General features: G+C 35.8%; 1 long non-coding RNA gene across 1 annotated transcript in view; it reads right to left on the reverse strand.

The window, feature by feature from the left end:
• Positions 1-17,128, reverse strand: part of LOC146994854 (uncharacterized) — a 75,998-nt gene that overhangs the window by 35,205 nt on the left and 23,665 nt on the right. Inside the window, exon 2 of the long non-coding RNA XR_015043265.1 lies at positions 6,755-6,836. This is a non-coding gene — a long non-coding RNA (uncharacterized LOC146994854). The remainder of the gene's footprint in view (positions 1-6,754; positions 6,837-17,128) is intronic.

Consider the following 17,128-nt stretch of genomic DNA (forward strand, 5'->3'; position numbering starts at 1 on the left):
AATGTTTCTTTCTAGCAGCCCTTACGTAATAACTTCCTCCATGTCAGCCATTCCGTAGAGTCTGTACACTAAAAGTTTGATGTGAAGTATTAGCAACATCTTTGCCCAACTGCATATAATGAAGAAATTTATTTCTTAACCTCTTTGATAATGCAAAGTTTTCCCTTGTAGAAAACATTTGGAAGTCGTCCACTTTTAATTTTATTTTCTGTCGATAATGTCTCTTTGAACTTTTTGACAACACTTCTAACAGTTCTAACACTTCTCACGTCCAGTTGTATTCTTGGTGAATCTTTACATTATGGTAACTTGGCGATTTTTTGGCGAAAATTTGGCGACCAACCCTGCTACAGCAACCTTTTAGTTTTTTGACGCCATTTTGTTTTCACGAGGTAAAGGCATTTTTTTTAACTCAACATTTTTTTCCGACAATCTACTAGCCGAATTACGCTTATACTAGAACTTTTATGGATCAAAAATGCTTAATCATGACGAAGATTAGGTGCGAAATTGGGAGATAGTGAAGAATAGCAAACTCCTTGCCGCGTATTTAAGAAGTGCACATACACAGTATCCATGTACACGTCGACCTATTTTCACTTAAAAAACATCCCAGAATAGCACAAAAATGGCATTGCGCACACACTTGACTTTATCTATCGACCTATTTTCACTTAAAAAGTCAAAGAAAATTGACAAAAATCCAATTCTTCTTACTCTTGTAAAAAGCGCCAAACAAATAAGTGGGCGATCCTGCACTTTAGCAGCAAAATTGTTTCTTAGTATTATTAGCTAAAAAATCACGACAGGAATTTTCCGGAAAAAGTCACGTTACATGTCTGATGATCTTTCATTTCTCTGAGACAAAATAATCTGTGATTCGAACTGTGTAATCCTCAGATTATTGCTAAACTCCTAGCTAGTAAGCTTTATCGCCTTACCAAAATATAACCCAACTACCTGTTACCATATTCTTAAGATTAGCCAAAAAATTGCCCCAACTGGATTGGGAATGGGAAAAAATTTGCCCCAACTGGGGTGGGAAAAAATTGACCCAACTGGGGTGGGAAAAAATTGATCCAACTCACGTGGGAAAAAATTGCCACAACTGGGGTGAGAAAAAAATTGCCCCAACAGGAGTGGGAACAAATTGCTCCAACTGGGGTGGAAAAAAAATTGCCCCAACTGGGGTGGGAAGAAATTGCCCCAATTCACGTGGGGAAAAAATTGCCCCAACTGGGGTGGGAAAAAATTTCATCAACTGGGGTGGGAAAAAAATTGCCCCAACTAGGGTGGGAAAAAATTGCCCCAACTGGAGTGGGAAAAATTTGTCCCAACTAAGGTGGGAAAAAAATTGTCCCAACTGGGTGGAAAAAAATTGCCCCAACTGGGTGCAAAAAAAAATTGCCCATTCGCCATTATGGTGAAGAGTCGCTAATCGTAAAAATAGTTTAATCCTAATGAAGCATCAAAGTAAGCACACGGATATAAAATGTACAGTAATTTTAAAAAGTCTTTAAATTTATGTTTTTTCAGTTTTTTCATGTCATCCAATATTTCGACGAGAATAGAAATAGCAATTTTTTAAAAATTAAAGATATTCGATATGGTTGCTCTGTACAAGCATTAGTTCTTTTGAAGCAGAATTGAAAATGCTTTTAGTCTTCTAAGCAATTTTGAGACTGGGCTCAAAAATACATGCAGAACTCGACTTATTGTTGCTTGAGTCATTTTCTCGATGTCAAAAGCGATAATATGCCGTGAAATTCAATCCAAATATTAATGCGTGATAAAAATGGCGAAAGTGAAATGTCAGCCATTCATTGAACTCAGAAAATGAAAGCACTACGAGATTTTCTGCTATTACTCAATATATTTATAACTGCGAAATAAATGCAAATTAAAATATAAGCAACATCTACGCTCACATGCACGAATATTTAGTGTCACAAATTAGCTCAATAGAATCTCATTGGTCCATTTTCGAAACCCCTCCCTCAGTGGCTACGCTGATGTGCACTTGTTAAATATGCTAACGGTTATCACACGGCGCTTATTCGAGAGGTCCAGGTGCGAACCCCGGCGACGGCATTTCTCATCGTTCATGTACGTCGTTCATTGCAAAATATTTCATGTACGTACTCTTGCTTCAAAAACACCTGATTTCCCTACAAGCTTAATAATAAATTTAAAAGTACAAAAATAAATGGATTAGCAGGAGTGAGTAGGACACAGATTGGAAGACTGCAAGCTCAAAGATAGCGTAGAAAAACCTTAACAAACCCTTTGGGCAAGATTTCTTCTGCCTTTCTTTCATGTTAAGAAAGAAGAAATTCCATTTATTAAGGAGTGAATGAAACAGTTAAAAAGGTGAGAAATATGTGTTGATTTGAGTAGTTCTGCTGCCTGCGGCATAGCCGAAATTTCTCCTATTTGAGATATCAAAACCGGTACAGGTCAGTTCGACGCCAACGTTTCGACGCCAGCGGTTCGACGCCAGCGTTTCGACGCGTGGTCAATTCGACACGAGGTCGTTTCGACGCGAGGTCAGTTCGACGCCATACTTTTTTTGCTTTTGTTTGACGCCATACTTTTCGTATTTTTATTTATTTTTAGAATAAGTTTGCATCATCATTCAAATAAACTTGCTGTCATCACCATTTGGTGTTTCACACCCCACATTATGGGAATTCATAGATGGTCTCAGGCGTGTTCAAAAATCAATTGATCAATGTTATGAACAATTTGTACGTGGAGATGAACCGCCGCACAAGCGGAATAGGTATCTGCGAGCTGATATGAGAATTAAAGTATAGTTGAAGATTTTGAAAATCGAGAAATAATGGAATACCTGAAAGGTGTGGCGCATAATTTTGCAATGGATTAGTATAATAACAGTTCTATGATGTAATCTTATTTATCTCTAATCTTATTTATGTGTAATCTTATTTATCTGTAATTATATTTGTCTGCAATATAATATAACTACTTTGTAACCATATGTTTATTTACCATTTGTGTATTTTTCCTTTTTGATGCTGTTTTGTGAAATAAATTTAAAAAAAACCCTCCCACATATCCGGGGGCCTTGACGTTGGCGAGGGGGCTTCTCACTAATCTGGGACACAAACAAAAATCTAGAACACTTTCACACATATATTTATTTCAAATATGCATGCAAACAATCGCTAATTCAATAAATAAAAATCAGTCATATTACTTATTTATATTACTTCATATTTATTCTAAAAATAAATAAAAATACAAAAAAAAAAAAAATATGGCGTCGAACTGCCCCTGCGTCGAAACGTACGGCGTCGAACTGCGCCGGTGTCCAAACGTTAGAGTCGAACCGTTGGCGTCGAAACGACCTGCTTCGATCAAAACATCCATATCTCAACTAGATCAGGTAAGACTAAACACTATGACCATCCCCAAACAATATTGCCAAATTTTAAATTTAAAATTACAAATCAGAATTGCACGTTCGTTAAATAATTTAACGTTAATTACGAAATTTTTTAAAAATATTTTATATAAAGTACTTACGAAAGGTATTCTTGAAGTTAGTTAGAAATCATTTAATGTGGAAATTTCCAAGTACCGCGTAATTATAGCTCTGGAGATTTTTTGAATACCTCGTAAATTATAAGTCACTTTAATAGATGCTTAAAAACGCGATGTATTTTTTAATTACAAACTATTGTCGTGTAAAGAATGTAGAGCAGTGAAAATTTGCTAGACTTATGCTAAAACACATTTAAATTTCTTTATCTTATTCTGCATCGAAGTTAGTAGAACCTAGGAATTTAAATCTTTTGATTCATAGACTTCTTTCGCGTTGTAAAGTGGAAACACAGACATATTTATCTTTATTGTTGTGAGAATACTGTAAAGTAGTTTCGTTTGCAACAACGTCAATACTGCAGAAAACACTACAAACTTCTAATGTTCTCAATTCATATTTGGTATACAACAGTAAATTTATCTCGAATTTCTGTGATAATTTTTTATTATATTTTGTTTATTTAATTATACCTGGTTATAAATAAAATTTCTTTGTTAATTTTTTAATTGAATAAAATTTATTTTTATTTTGTTTATTTTATTTTTGGTTGCATTTGGTTTTGTATACAGCAGTAAATTTGTTTCGAATTTCTGCGATTATTTTTTCAAAATTGAGTCCATTTTTTCCACGTTTACGCGGATATCAAACAAGCCAACTGTTTTTATTTATTTATTTTTCCAATTATTTTTATACCTTTTTTAATTACTTTTTTTTAACCAATTTGTGCTACATTTCTTCAGAATTCCCGCAAAAACGCACGAACTGCAACTATCCGAATCGCTTTCAGAATTTCAGTTCTTTTCAGAATCAACTGAAGAAGAGCAGAAAAAGGAGAAAAAAGGAAAAGGAAGCTGAAGAAAAGGAAAGGGAAGAGACAGGAGGAGAGTGAGGATGACGTGTCACCTTGAGAAATTAAAAAACATTCTTTTGCAAATTCCTCGATGTTCAGAAGTGAATGCTGAGGATACGGCAGAATGGATGGTATGCGATGCGACAGTCCCTAATTCTAAGTGATGAACTTATTGAAAGTGTGAGAGAAGAAATTGTCGAGAAGATAACCTTGATGAAGTTGAAGCAGACACGGGACCTTCAGCTAGTGAAGCGTTTGCCGGCCCTGAAACTGCACTGAAATGGATGGAGGGTCAGCCTGAGTGTGACCCCATGCAACTTCTCATTGTCAAGCTCGACTTGGTTGCCGGAAAACCGATGAAATCAGTGAAACAGTTTACTTAGAACAAGATGTTCAGCAAGCAATGACTTTCAAGCACTTGCACGTACTGTACGGGAATCCTCCCGTTTGAACCAGTGCTAGCAGAATCTCCTTTCTCAGAAAAGTCGCGTCTAGCAGGGACTGTGATAACCTTAACCTCTTTAGCCGCAACAGAGCTTTTATCTCGAAGCTTTACAGCCCTACTGGTAAACCCATGGAGGTAGGAAGTAAGATGGAGTGGCCCTAAAGAGGTTTCTCCCGTAGTCTGATCTGAAGCACCGGCGATCCCTACGTGGTGACCAAAACATTGGGTCATTTACCATTCAGATCAATGGGTTTCGACGCGATCGGATATAAATATTTTGTAATTACGTCGTAAATATACATATAAATGTATATATTTTCTTTTTCTACAACACTTTAGAGTCTTAAGTATATGAAAACAACATATTTTTAAACAGCATTTCATTCTGAACGGAATTAAATGCTGTACTTTTCACAGAATAGTTTTGTCAGAATGGTTTAATTTGAATAAAATATTTTCACAAGTTTTTGTTTATTACATTAGAAAAAAAATTTAAGGTAATTCGATTTGATTCGGCTAAGGTACAAAAATTAAGATCAAAGTTTATTGTATTATTAATATTAAAATTATGCATTATTTCTTTTCTATTTACAGAGCTTCTTCCTAAAATACTTTCTTAAATATGACATGATTTTTTGGCTTCTGAGGCATCTTTTAAATCGAAAAATGTATTCGCTACTTTTATTGTACTTGCATTAATTTATAATTACATTGCACTTGCATTAATTTATAATTAATGCTCTATTCGGTTCATTTTAAATTAGAGAATTATTAGAAATTAGCGAAATAATTTAAATAGTACTTAATTTTCTCTGAACATTTCTGGAAAGGAATAAAATAAGGATTTTATTTTTAATTAACCCAAATAAGTAAAACGTGTAAGCCCAAAGTGATTATTTTTCAGATATATAAAATTAAAACGATGAGTTTAAAATGAGCAGCAGTAAAGCCTCTCCTCTAAAAAATTTTAAAAGGTACACGTTACAATAATATATGGATGTGAAAAAAATTATTTTATTTAAAACAGTTTGGCATTTGGAACATACAATAAAAGTATCAAATACTCTATCAAGGGTATCTAAAGGTACCGTAAGGTATTTTTCATTCTTTAAGCATAACATTTTTGTTAAAATCTATAGTTTTGTAGTTTAACAGCTTAGAATTTTATAAAAACAAATTCATAATCAAAATCGCTGTTGTTAGTTATCGAAAAATAACCAAGATGTGATATTTTACGTAAATGGGACTAAACTATACATATCCATCTCACTATGAATGTTTCTTTCATGCGAAAGTGTCCCTTTTCCGATTTGTATGGAATTGTCGTGTGTCGAAATACTATCAGAACACTGTCAAGCGAGCTTCTGAATGTAAACAAAGAACACCCATCTGGTGACCGAAACTTCGAAGTAGTGCTTCACTTCTAGTGCCGGTTGGCCACTCCTTCCTTCCTTACCTCCATGGGTAAACCTAGCGTCTGCTCATCCATCTTCTTGGTGGGCAGACTCTTTTCTTCCGCGCAGCCATAGGCGTAAGAAAGTAGCGGGAATAAACATGACGACAACATCCAATCCTGCATTCGGCGTTTCATTCCCTGTTATTTCACTCTTACGAGTATATGTTAGACTTGTACAAGTAGAGATAGACCCCCGAAGTACGAGACAACAACACGGAAGTGAGCGGCACTTAACCCCAATTTAAGCGAATCGAAATATCATTAATGGAACATTCGTTGAGACGAATTTCACTGAGAAGCATTTCGATATAAAACTATCATTATTATTTACTTGGCAATAGTGGAATTGTATGCATTCCTACCTTACAATCTTACATTGTTTGATATTGCACTGAATTTCTAGTCATAGTAAGAGAAAAGAGGTAAAATCCTTACCTGAAATCGCCGCATGTGTCTGGGATTCCCTGCGTTTTTTAGACAGTTCTGATTGCACTTCCAGAAGAACTTCAGAAAAAACCTGAAAAATATGGCAGGGTATATTATTTCTTAGATTTAAGTTTTACACTCATTATACAAATGACATTCTTCAATTTGTCTTTATTGAATGAATGCGAGATAAGTTTGTCACTTGCGTTACTAAAATAATTTTAGTTCACTAAAAAACAATTGCTCAAAATAAAGTAATTTTACAAGACATAGTGGAAAAAGTCAGCGTACGAACGATAAAAACATTTACCATAAATAAAAAAATCTAATGTGTACACCACATGAATTCTTTGTACGGAATATTAAATTATACGCATTTTTTCTTGCATTTTATTTAAACTTATTAGATTGAATTAAACCTACTTCGCCGACAGCGCATAAACCACAATAGAATAAATGCATTCTTTAAAATTCACTTTTTACCATAGCGACACTCTGGCGCTAGGTTTACTTAACAGTCTTATATTTCATTCATATTATACACCAGCGGCCGAGCGGTAAAGTCGCTGAACACTGGTAATTCGGTCTGAGGTTCGAATCCCGCGAACGGGCTGGCTGCATGGGCGTTTTCGTGGTTTTCCCCATGTGTAACGTGTATACGAGCCAGTTTCCCTTAGAAAGTCCTCCACGAAGGCATCCCTCCCCTTAGGCAGATAGCCCTCGAGGCTTTGCCATAATCACACACACACACATTCATATTATAACTCAGAATGCACAAAATTCATTCATATTATAACTCTGTAGGGTTTATATTTATTTTAACTAACATTTATTTTAAGTTTAAACTATCTTTCCTGTCAAGCCTTACTTTCCCCTGGAACTGCCAATGCCAGAATATGTAAATTTTAGTAGAACGCGCAAGGATTCAAATTATCAGCGGAAGTATTATGATTTAAATAGAAAGGAAACAGATTCGTTCGGAAGGTGATATTCTTACTTCACGAGCGCGGAGGTAGTTAGCGAAAAATTGAAGAACCCCGCGTTTCGGCCTATGTGCTTGGCGGGAAGTAGTGTTAATCGTCCAAGTGAGCTTCAAGTCTGCTGAATTAGCAGCGGTATTGTAAAACGCGGTGAGTTAGTTATTTTAGAGAGCCTCGTAGTTAGAGTCTTGTCTTTAGTTTCTTTTCAGGTTATTATTTTTATTTGACCGCCGAGTTGGCGCAGTCTGTGAGCGTCAAGAGCACGTAATTGTAATTTTTACGTTGAATAAAAAGGGACTTAAACCCTTTACAAGACTCTGTGTTTTATCCAGTTTTCACAGTCACCCCTTGGTTGCGTGCAAGTTGGAGGCGCGCAACGTTACATTGGCGCCCGAACACTTATCGAACTGAAATGGCCGAAAATTGGATGGAAGCCGCTGGACAACACCAAGAAATGACAACTCAGTTAGAAGGATTTGGATACCTGGTCCAGACGTTGAGAGCGTCAATCAAGCCAAACGTCCATTTCGACGGAAAAAATTCGGTGGCGGTATTTCTAGAAGGTCTAGAAAACCACTTTCAGCTCTACCCTGTTCCTGAAAGACAAAAAGTTGCCATCGCCACATCAGCACTAAGAGGACAGGCCGCGCTATGGTGGAAAAATATAGGCAAATTTTTATTAGGGGAATTTGGAAGCCAGACATATACATTTGAAAATTTCAAAAAATCACTAGTAAAGGCCTTCCCCATAGTGAAAGATCGCGCACGGCTGGAAGCCGAACTATATAGTTTCTATCAACGGGATATAGCAGAATTGACGGACTTTATTCTACGAAAAATCAAGCTAACGGATATGCTGTATGGAAAGAAACCCGATGCGGAGATTATTGAAATAATATTACCAAGATTGTTACCCGCTGTTCAAGACTACTTTTAAATTAGAAACCCAAGCACATTGCAGGAACTCTTCGAATTGGCGGTGAAGTTTCAAAATCGCAGAATAGCGGAAAAAGCGAGAGGAGAAACATATTCTCAAAGTACCCGAAGGAAATCTTCAAAGGAGGAAACCAGAAATGGAAATCGCTCTTATGGGGGAAAAAGCTATCAAGCTAACGCATCGAAACTCGAAGGTCAAGGCCCAAAAAGAAAATTTGAAAATAAACATCTGCGTACCCAGAAGACACAGATTGAAAGGAAAGCTTTAAACGAGTAGAGGGGCCTGTGAAAGGGAGGGTCTAGACCCCGGAAGTTTTAAAAAAACCCTCAAATAGACATTTAAATACGGTCATCGTAAAAAACTCACAGCTACCAATTATACAAGTCCTGGTTGGCGATGTACCAGTAGAAGCCCTCATCGATACAGGAGCAGAAGGAAATTTTATGAGTGAAAATTTCTTCAAAAAGAATTTTTATAGGGTACGATTATTTAAAACCAAAAATACGGAAATTATAGCGGCGCAAGGAAAAACATGTCACTGCATCGGGAAATTATCATTAAATTTACAGGTAAAAGAGGAAAGTCTCAAAGTATTAATTTTTGTGGTGAAAGATCTGCAACATTCTCTTATTTTAGGTATGGAGTTTTTAAGGGCCGCGAGGGCCAAATTAAATTTTCAAGATAGTTCCGTGGTGTTGGAGATGGACCAGAGGGTGGTGGAACCTGTGGAGACACCGCAAGTGGACCTTAGCCATCTGAATGACCATGAAAGGAAAGCAATACAGCAAGTGGTGAGTAATTTTTCTCGTTTGTTTTCAGAAAAACCAGGAAACTGCGAAATAGTGACGCACAAGATTCAATTAAATGCCGAAAAACCTTGTAGGACTAAACCTTATCGGTATGACAAACAAAAAGACGTAATCATCGAAGAACATATTCAGGAGATGTTAAAGAATAAAATAATAACGCTCATAAATAGTGAGTACGCGAGTCCAGTCGTACTATGTAGGAAAAAGAACGAGTTTCCTCCTTCGGATAAAAGGACTTGGAGGTTTGCTATCGATTACAGAAAACTAAATATTATTACTAAATTTCCAGTTTACCCTTTGCCGGTTATAGACGAGATCATTATAGATCAAATCGACAAGATATATGTCTACTTTGGACTTAACGTCTGGCTACTATCAAATAGCTATGAGACCCGAAGATATACATAAAACCGCGTTTATAACAAAATCGGGCACTTATGCATTTTTACGCATGCCTTTTGGGTTGTGTGGGGCCCCATCAACATTCCAGAGAGCTATGGACATTGTTCTAAAGCCTGTCCTAGGAAAGTCAACTTTAATTTATCTAGATGATATAATTATAACGAGTAGTACGTTGGAACAACACATTAATGATCTAGGACAAGTTTTTAAATTATTAAAAGAGGCCGGTCTTACAATTAACGCCTCAAAATGCAAGTTCGCAACTAAAGAACTTAAATATCTCGGTTATAAAATTTCGCAAAAGGGAATAGAAACGCAAGATTCAAAAATAAAAGCTATTAAGAATTTCCCACCTCCCAACACCGCCAAGAAACTTTCTTCTTTCCTTGGGTTATGTTCTTACTATCGATCTTTCATAAAAGATTTCGCTAATATTGTTGAACCACTCTTAGTAATCAAAAGAAAAAGGGCTAAATTTACGTGGACAGCGGAAGCTAACACAGCTTTTGAAAGATTAAAAGAAGCGCTCATTAATGCCCCTGTTTTAAAATTCCCGGAGGGGGACGAAAACCTGGAAATTGCAGCAGATGCGTCAGACTATGCGGTGGGTGCGGTTCTTATGCAAAATAACCATCCTCTGGCATTTTTTAGTAAAACGTTGAATCAGACACAAAGGAATTATACAGCTACAGAAAGAGAAACATTAGCCGTATTAATGGCTGTACACAAATTTCGAGTTTATTTCGGCAAATCGCCAGTAACAGTCTTTTCGGATCATGCGGCTGTTGGTAGACTTTACTCGGGGAAAAACCTAACGCCCAGGTTAATAAGGTGGGCTTTAAAACTCCAAGAATATAATATCACAATAAAATATAAACCGGGTAAGGAAAACAATGTAGCTGACGCACTTTCTCGTATAAAACTGGACGATGAAGGAAATGAACTTAAATGCGCTGTGTTGACTTCAAAAATTTTAGATTCTAGAGATACGATTATTACTGAACTGAAAGCTGATCCTGAATTTGGAAATATCTATGCATATTTGAAAGACCCCGAAAGCTTTGAGCACACAGATATCGATGCGATAAGAAATAGAGCAGAAAACTATGAAATAATAGATAATTTATTATTTTATACGAAAACAACAAACGAAAATCTTGAGTATAAACCAGTCATCCCAGCCTCGCTTCGATTAAGCATTTTGAAGGAATTACACGACGCGAAAACAGCGGGCCATTTAGGGGTCAGAAAGACTTTAAAAAGGGTACGCGAGGCGGTATATTTCCCGCAATTATACAAAATAGTAACGGCGTATGTCAGGTCCTGCAATCAATGTCAGTTAATAAATGATATTAATTACAGCCCGGCCGGGTACTTAAATAGCATTCGCGCTACATTTCCGAATGAAATTTTAGGCATAGATCTTCTTGGTCCCTTCCCCCAGAGCGAGTTAAATAAAAATCGTTTTCTTTTAGTAATAGTAGATCATTTTTCAAAATGGACAGAAATTGTTCCACTTAAACGCGCGTCAGCCAAAACAGTCGCAGATGCATTCTTACACAGATACATTTTAAAATACGGTGCACCGATAAAAGTCATTAGCGATAACGGAAAACAATTCATTAGTCAAATATTTGAAAACATATGCAATGGAGTTGGCATACGCCATATCAAAATGGTTCCATATAGACCACAGGCTAACATAGCAGAAAGAGTTAATAAAAACATAGTAAAAATAATTCGCAGTTACGTGAGCACACATCACAAGCGCTGGGATGGCTACATAAATGAATTAGCTTATGCTTTAAGAACGGCAAATCATGATACTACGGGAAATACCCCAGCAGAATTATTCTTAGGCCGAAAATTAATTACGCCTTTAGATAAATTATTCTTTGTGCAACAAAGAGAGCAGGAGTTTAAACAAAAAGATGTGCAAAAGCTGATTGATCAGGCGCTTAAAAGCTCGGATACGGCAAGAAATAGGCAGAAAATATATTATGATAGAAAACGCCGTGAAGCAGATTTTAAAGTTGGGGATAAAGTATTGAAGCGGAAATTTTCTTTATCAAGTGCCCCAGACAATTTTACTGCAAAGCTAGCTCCAAAGCTTGAAGGCCCCTATGTAATTCAGGAAATCAAAGGAGTAGTATTATATCTTAAGAACCAGAGAGGGGAAATCTGTAAAGGAAGTCCCGACCAGGTGAAAAAATACTATAATCCAAATGATTTTGAAATCCTTAAAAGTTTCTTGCAGGACTCAAGTCTAAACGAAATAGAAGGTCCAGAGATAACAACTATTCCACCACCCAAGAAAGAGAGAACTGAAGAGAGACCTAGCCCTTCTACAACCCGGACGTCGGTATCAAAAAGAAAAAATAATTTTCAAACTCCAGCGTTTAAGAAAAACAAAAATACAGATGCACCGGGTAAAGAAACCGTGGTAAAGAGAAAATCACCACCTACAAAAGATTGCAGGAGAAATTATATATCAAGGAGAACGCGCACACGGCCACAGAGTCAGGTGCCAGCAAGGCCGCCGTTCCGGAAACTGAAACGGCAACAGGAGGCACAAAAATACGACGAACAGAAGAAATTCAAGAAGGACTCCAGACCGGAGGACGTCAAGACCAGTCGTCCCAGGGAAAAACGGAAATGCCAACAACCAGACGATTACTCCGCCAAGAGGCCAGCATATAGAGGACGCAAAAGAAAAAGCAATGTGGACGACACTCGGAGATCAATAAGGAGAAGATTGACATCCATGAAACCTCTAACTTGGGAGCAATATTGCCAAAAACGAATGACGGAGTTTCAAGCATCGAAAACTCAAAGATAAGTTAAAACCTTCTATAAATTGTTTTTCTCTTTTGTTCCGAAATGTTATGCATAAGTACGAAGTTCTATGTTTTGACGAAAGTCAATATGTCTCGGTTGAGACTTAGTTTTGTTTTACTTTATTTAGCTAAGGCAAAAGTATTATTTTCTTTAAGTGTAAAAGCTAAAAACAAGCATTTTCTGTTGGTCGAAAGACTAATTCTGTTATGTTAAAGCCAAAATTTGGCAGAAGATAAAAATAACTTCGTATTCTTGTACTAATAAGAATTTTAGTTTCAGTGCCGCCAGCTTGGCGAAGAATGAGTAAAGTAAAAATTTATTTTCTCTTATTCATTTTATGGTAAATTGTAAAAATCATATGTATTAAAATTTTGTAAATGTACGTAAATACTTGAATGTTATGTAAAAGTAGAATTTAGTCTAGAAGCATAAAATTGTAGATGCTAAAAGTGAATGCTTAAAAGCAATGAAGTCAAAATTTAAGTATTAAATTGTAGATAAAGTCATGCTTTAGAGCGAAAGCCTGCATGTTTAAAGATGAATGAGGGGGAAGTTAGAATGAATGTGTTTTGTAGGGTTCTCCACCTACATTTGAATTTTTAAGAATATTAAAGTAGCTCATTGAGTTGTAGAATGTCGAGTAAGGTGTGTCTATTTGGTCGTTGAATTCTAACAAATCATGGTGGTTAGGGGAAGTGTTGTAAGACTAAAACACGAATATTCCCGTTTGACACCACACACGGTGGAGAGCCAGGGTAAAGTTAAATTAATGCTTGAAAAATTGAATGAATGTGAAGTAAGCAATAACTAAGAAAAACGAATCGTTAAAAACAAAAATTTATTGTGTCAAGAAAGTGTAAATTATAATGTATTTAGAAAGATACTGATACTTATTCCTTCCAGATGCTGGAAGGAAAGACCAAGATTGATTGATGAAGTCCAGGAAAAATTGCTGTAAGAAGAGAGCTTTATAACGATCAACAGAATTTTAGTATACAATTTGTTACATAAGATTTTTGTTGTGTAAACGAGGTTCTCGCCAGTTAGTTCAGAATTAGAGAAACTTACAACAGGTCGTTTGTAGGACCTGCTTCCAAGTTTTCCAAATTCTGGCAGCGGCAAATGTAGGGTTTATATTTATTTTAACTAACATTTATTTTAAGTTTAAACTATCTTTCCTGTCAAGCCTTACTTTCCCCTGGAACTGCCAATGCCAGAATATGTAAATTTTAGTAGAACGCGCAAGGATTCAAATTATCAGCGGAAGTATTATGATTTAAATAGAAAGGAAACAGATTCGTTCGGGAGGTGATATTCTTACTTCACGAGCGCGGAGGTAGTTAGCGAAAAATTGAAGAACCCCGCGTTTCGGCCTATGTGCTTGGCGGGAAGTAGTGTTAATCGTCCAAGTGAGCTTCAAGTCTGCTGAATTAGCAGCGGTATTGTAAAACGCGGTGAGTTAGTTATTTTAGAGAGCCTCGTAGTTAGAGTCTTGTCTTTAGTTTCTTTTCAGGTTATTATTTTTATTTGACCGCCGAGTTGGCGCAGTCTGTGAGCGTCAAGAGCACGTAATTGTAATTTTTACGTTGAATAAAAAGGGACTTAAACCCTTTACAAGACTCTGTGTTTTATCCAGTTTTCACAGTCACCCCTTGGTTGCGTGCAAGTTGGAGGCGCGCAACGTTACAACTCAGAATGCACAAAATAAACCTAGAACTATGTATAAAAGAAATTAAGCAAACAAAAGAAAAGAGAACAGTTTTTCACAGACGATTGAGTATTTCTCATTCAATTAATTCAGTTCTCACTTCGCGACAAGGCAAAAATGCATAAAAACTCAAAATATCTATATTAAAAATTACGAAGTAAATGTCAAACGCTTATTTTCTCGAAAAAATTCCAGAAAGAACTAAGCGTGATTTAATTGGCAATAATAAATGAATGCGTTATCTTTGTTGTTGCGCTGCTAAGTTTCTCTAGATTGGCAACAAATCCACTAGTCTCCTGTTTCAAATGTAAACATCAATGGCCGCCATTAAAAACAGGCTTAGCGGCAATTAAAAAACTTTAAAATTGCTGATAATTCTAAACGTATTGCACACAGATTTACCAAAGGCATAAAATACTAATCCTTAAAAACAACATAATTCAATCATATTTAAATCAAAAAATGTACAATTTACAAACATGTAAGAGTAAAGAAACTGAGATCACTGAGCCGGGTAATAGAGTGGATATATATATAAATATATTTATATACGTTTGGTGCGGCCGGTTGCAACCAAAATACGAGGTGCATATCTACATGTTATAGCAGTCCTATATACAAAATTTCAACGTTCTGAGGATACTCGTTTTTGAGTTATGCGAGATACGTACGTACGCACGCACGTACGTACATACGTTCGTACAGACGCCACGAAAAATTCTCTTCAGAATTAATTTTAAAGCAGTTTTATAATTTTTTTTGAAGGAAGAGTCTTTTATTCTGTTCTTACGTACAGACATCTCGCAAAAACATCGTTAAATTGCATTCGATAGCGGTCAAAATGGATATTTTCGTTGAAATATGCTGCCTGAAATTTTTCGCGATTACAATACTTCCTTTTTACTTCGTACAAGGAAGTCAAAATAAATACACAGAGAGAGAAGTATAGTCATTTAATCAATATTAGTCTTGCGCTCTTAATATCAAGATTATCATTTCCAGAAGCATAGCCTAAAATAAGTAAAATTATAGCAAAATATGCAGTTTTTATTGCTAATGTAGTCTAGAGTTGTTTGTCATTAGTTAAACAGTCATTAAACTAATTTTAATGTTATTGTATTATCACTGGGGACCCTTTCACTTTCTTAATTAACCTCCTCATTAATAAAGCCTCCCCCCACACATACACACATACTTGATGGAGCAACTGAAGCTACCCAGCACTTGCTACCATGTCCTAGTGTCAAATTCCGATTACAGAAAAAGCAGTGGGTTGCATCTGGAGCTTACAACTCGGGTTTGCCGTGGGTAAACGTATATTCGAGTTTCTTTTGTAAGAAACTTCTAGAAAACTCTCAACGCAGGCTGGCAGCATGAAAGTTTGCGTGATTTTCCTCACAAGTGACGTATCAAAAAATCTTCCATGAAGGCATATTCTTCCTCTAGGGAGCATATTTTGCCGCAATTCTAATAATAATTTTTTTATTGCACTGTGTTTACATTTTTAGCCTTCTGTACAATTAAATCTGATGATGAAAGCATCTTTTTAAATTAAGGCATACCAGCTCTAATTAAACTAACTTTTATTTTTGAATTTAAAATTTCATACAAAGATCCTTTTTCGGATCTCTATCGTTAAATGTCTGTACATGCATCAACTTCATTATTTCCGAGCGGAAACATTCTTTTGAACTTAGTAAGGAACGAAAAACTAAAATGGCACATCTTCTAAAAACTTCTTATTCAAAGTAAGCTATTCTAAGCAATAAGAACAATGCATTTAATTTAATGTGGCCACTAGACTACGCTGGGGCATATACAAGATGATCCACAGGTCGCGCATTTATCTTTACATATAATAAAAGAAAGAGTCTGTCTGTGTGTGTGTGTCTTTCGTTCGCGCTGCGCGTAAGCTAATAGACCCACGGCTACGACATTTGGTACATAGGTGCATCTAGACAAGAGCCAGTGCACCTCGAAGCGATTTTTTTCGAAATTCGAATTAGAATTTTTTTATTTTATGTTTTGTGACGAAATCGCATCATTTTGAGACATAATGGGCTATAGGGAAGCGAGATTTTATTCTACGCACACCATTTTCACATGGTCATGAAACGTAAGCACTTAGCTATTTTACGAGCTTAAAATAAATTTCGTGTTTCAGTAAATCGATTCAATACGAATTTATTTAACAAAGGGAGCTTAATACCTTTCGAACGGGATTTTTTCTAAAAAAGGCTTATTTTTAAAAATGTATAGTTTATTTTTCTTTGATTTTTGGACACGTTAAACTTTCAAACTTTCATCCTTGCGACTGCTTTTACAAAAAGAATTTTGGAAAAATGATAATATTTATATTTTAAAAAAATGTTTTAAATGAAGCCTCCGAGTACACTTCTCACACCTCACATCTTTAAAACTGTGATTTTGGCAACAATTTTCCCGTCTTATTGTTGTTGATAGATTTTTGATGAAATCGCGTCATTTTGAATAGTTTCATTCTTTTAGAAATATGGGTTTGGCAACAATTTTTCATCGTATTTCTTATGTCACTGTTTTTAAGAGATTGGCATATTTCATTGTCATTTATATATATATATAATACATTTTTATTGTTTTTTTTTTTTTTTTTTTTTTTTTTTTTTTTTTTTGATAAAGTAGTTCTGCAGAGTAAAGTTCTGCGCGGAATTTTATGTTTTTTGAGTTGCT

This window comes from Stegodyphus dumicola, chromosome 10 (assembly GCF_044657685.1).
Source record: "Stegodyphus dumicola isolate Sdum_Otavi_A_Nest chromosome 10, ASM4465768v1".
In the NCBI taxonomy this organism is placed as follows: domain Eukaryota; kingdom Metazoa; phylum Arthropoda; class Arachnida; order Araneae; family Eresidae; genus Stegodyphus; species Stegodyphus dumicola.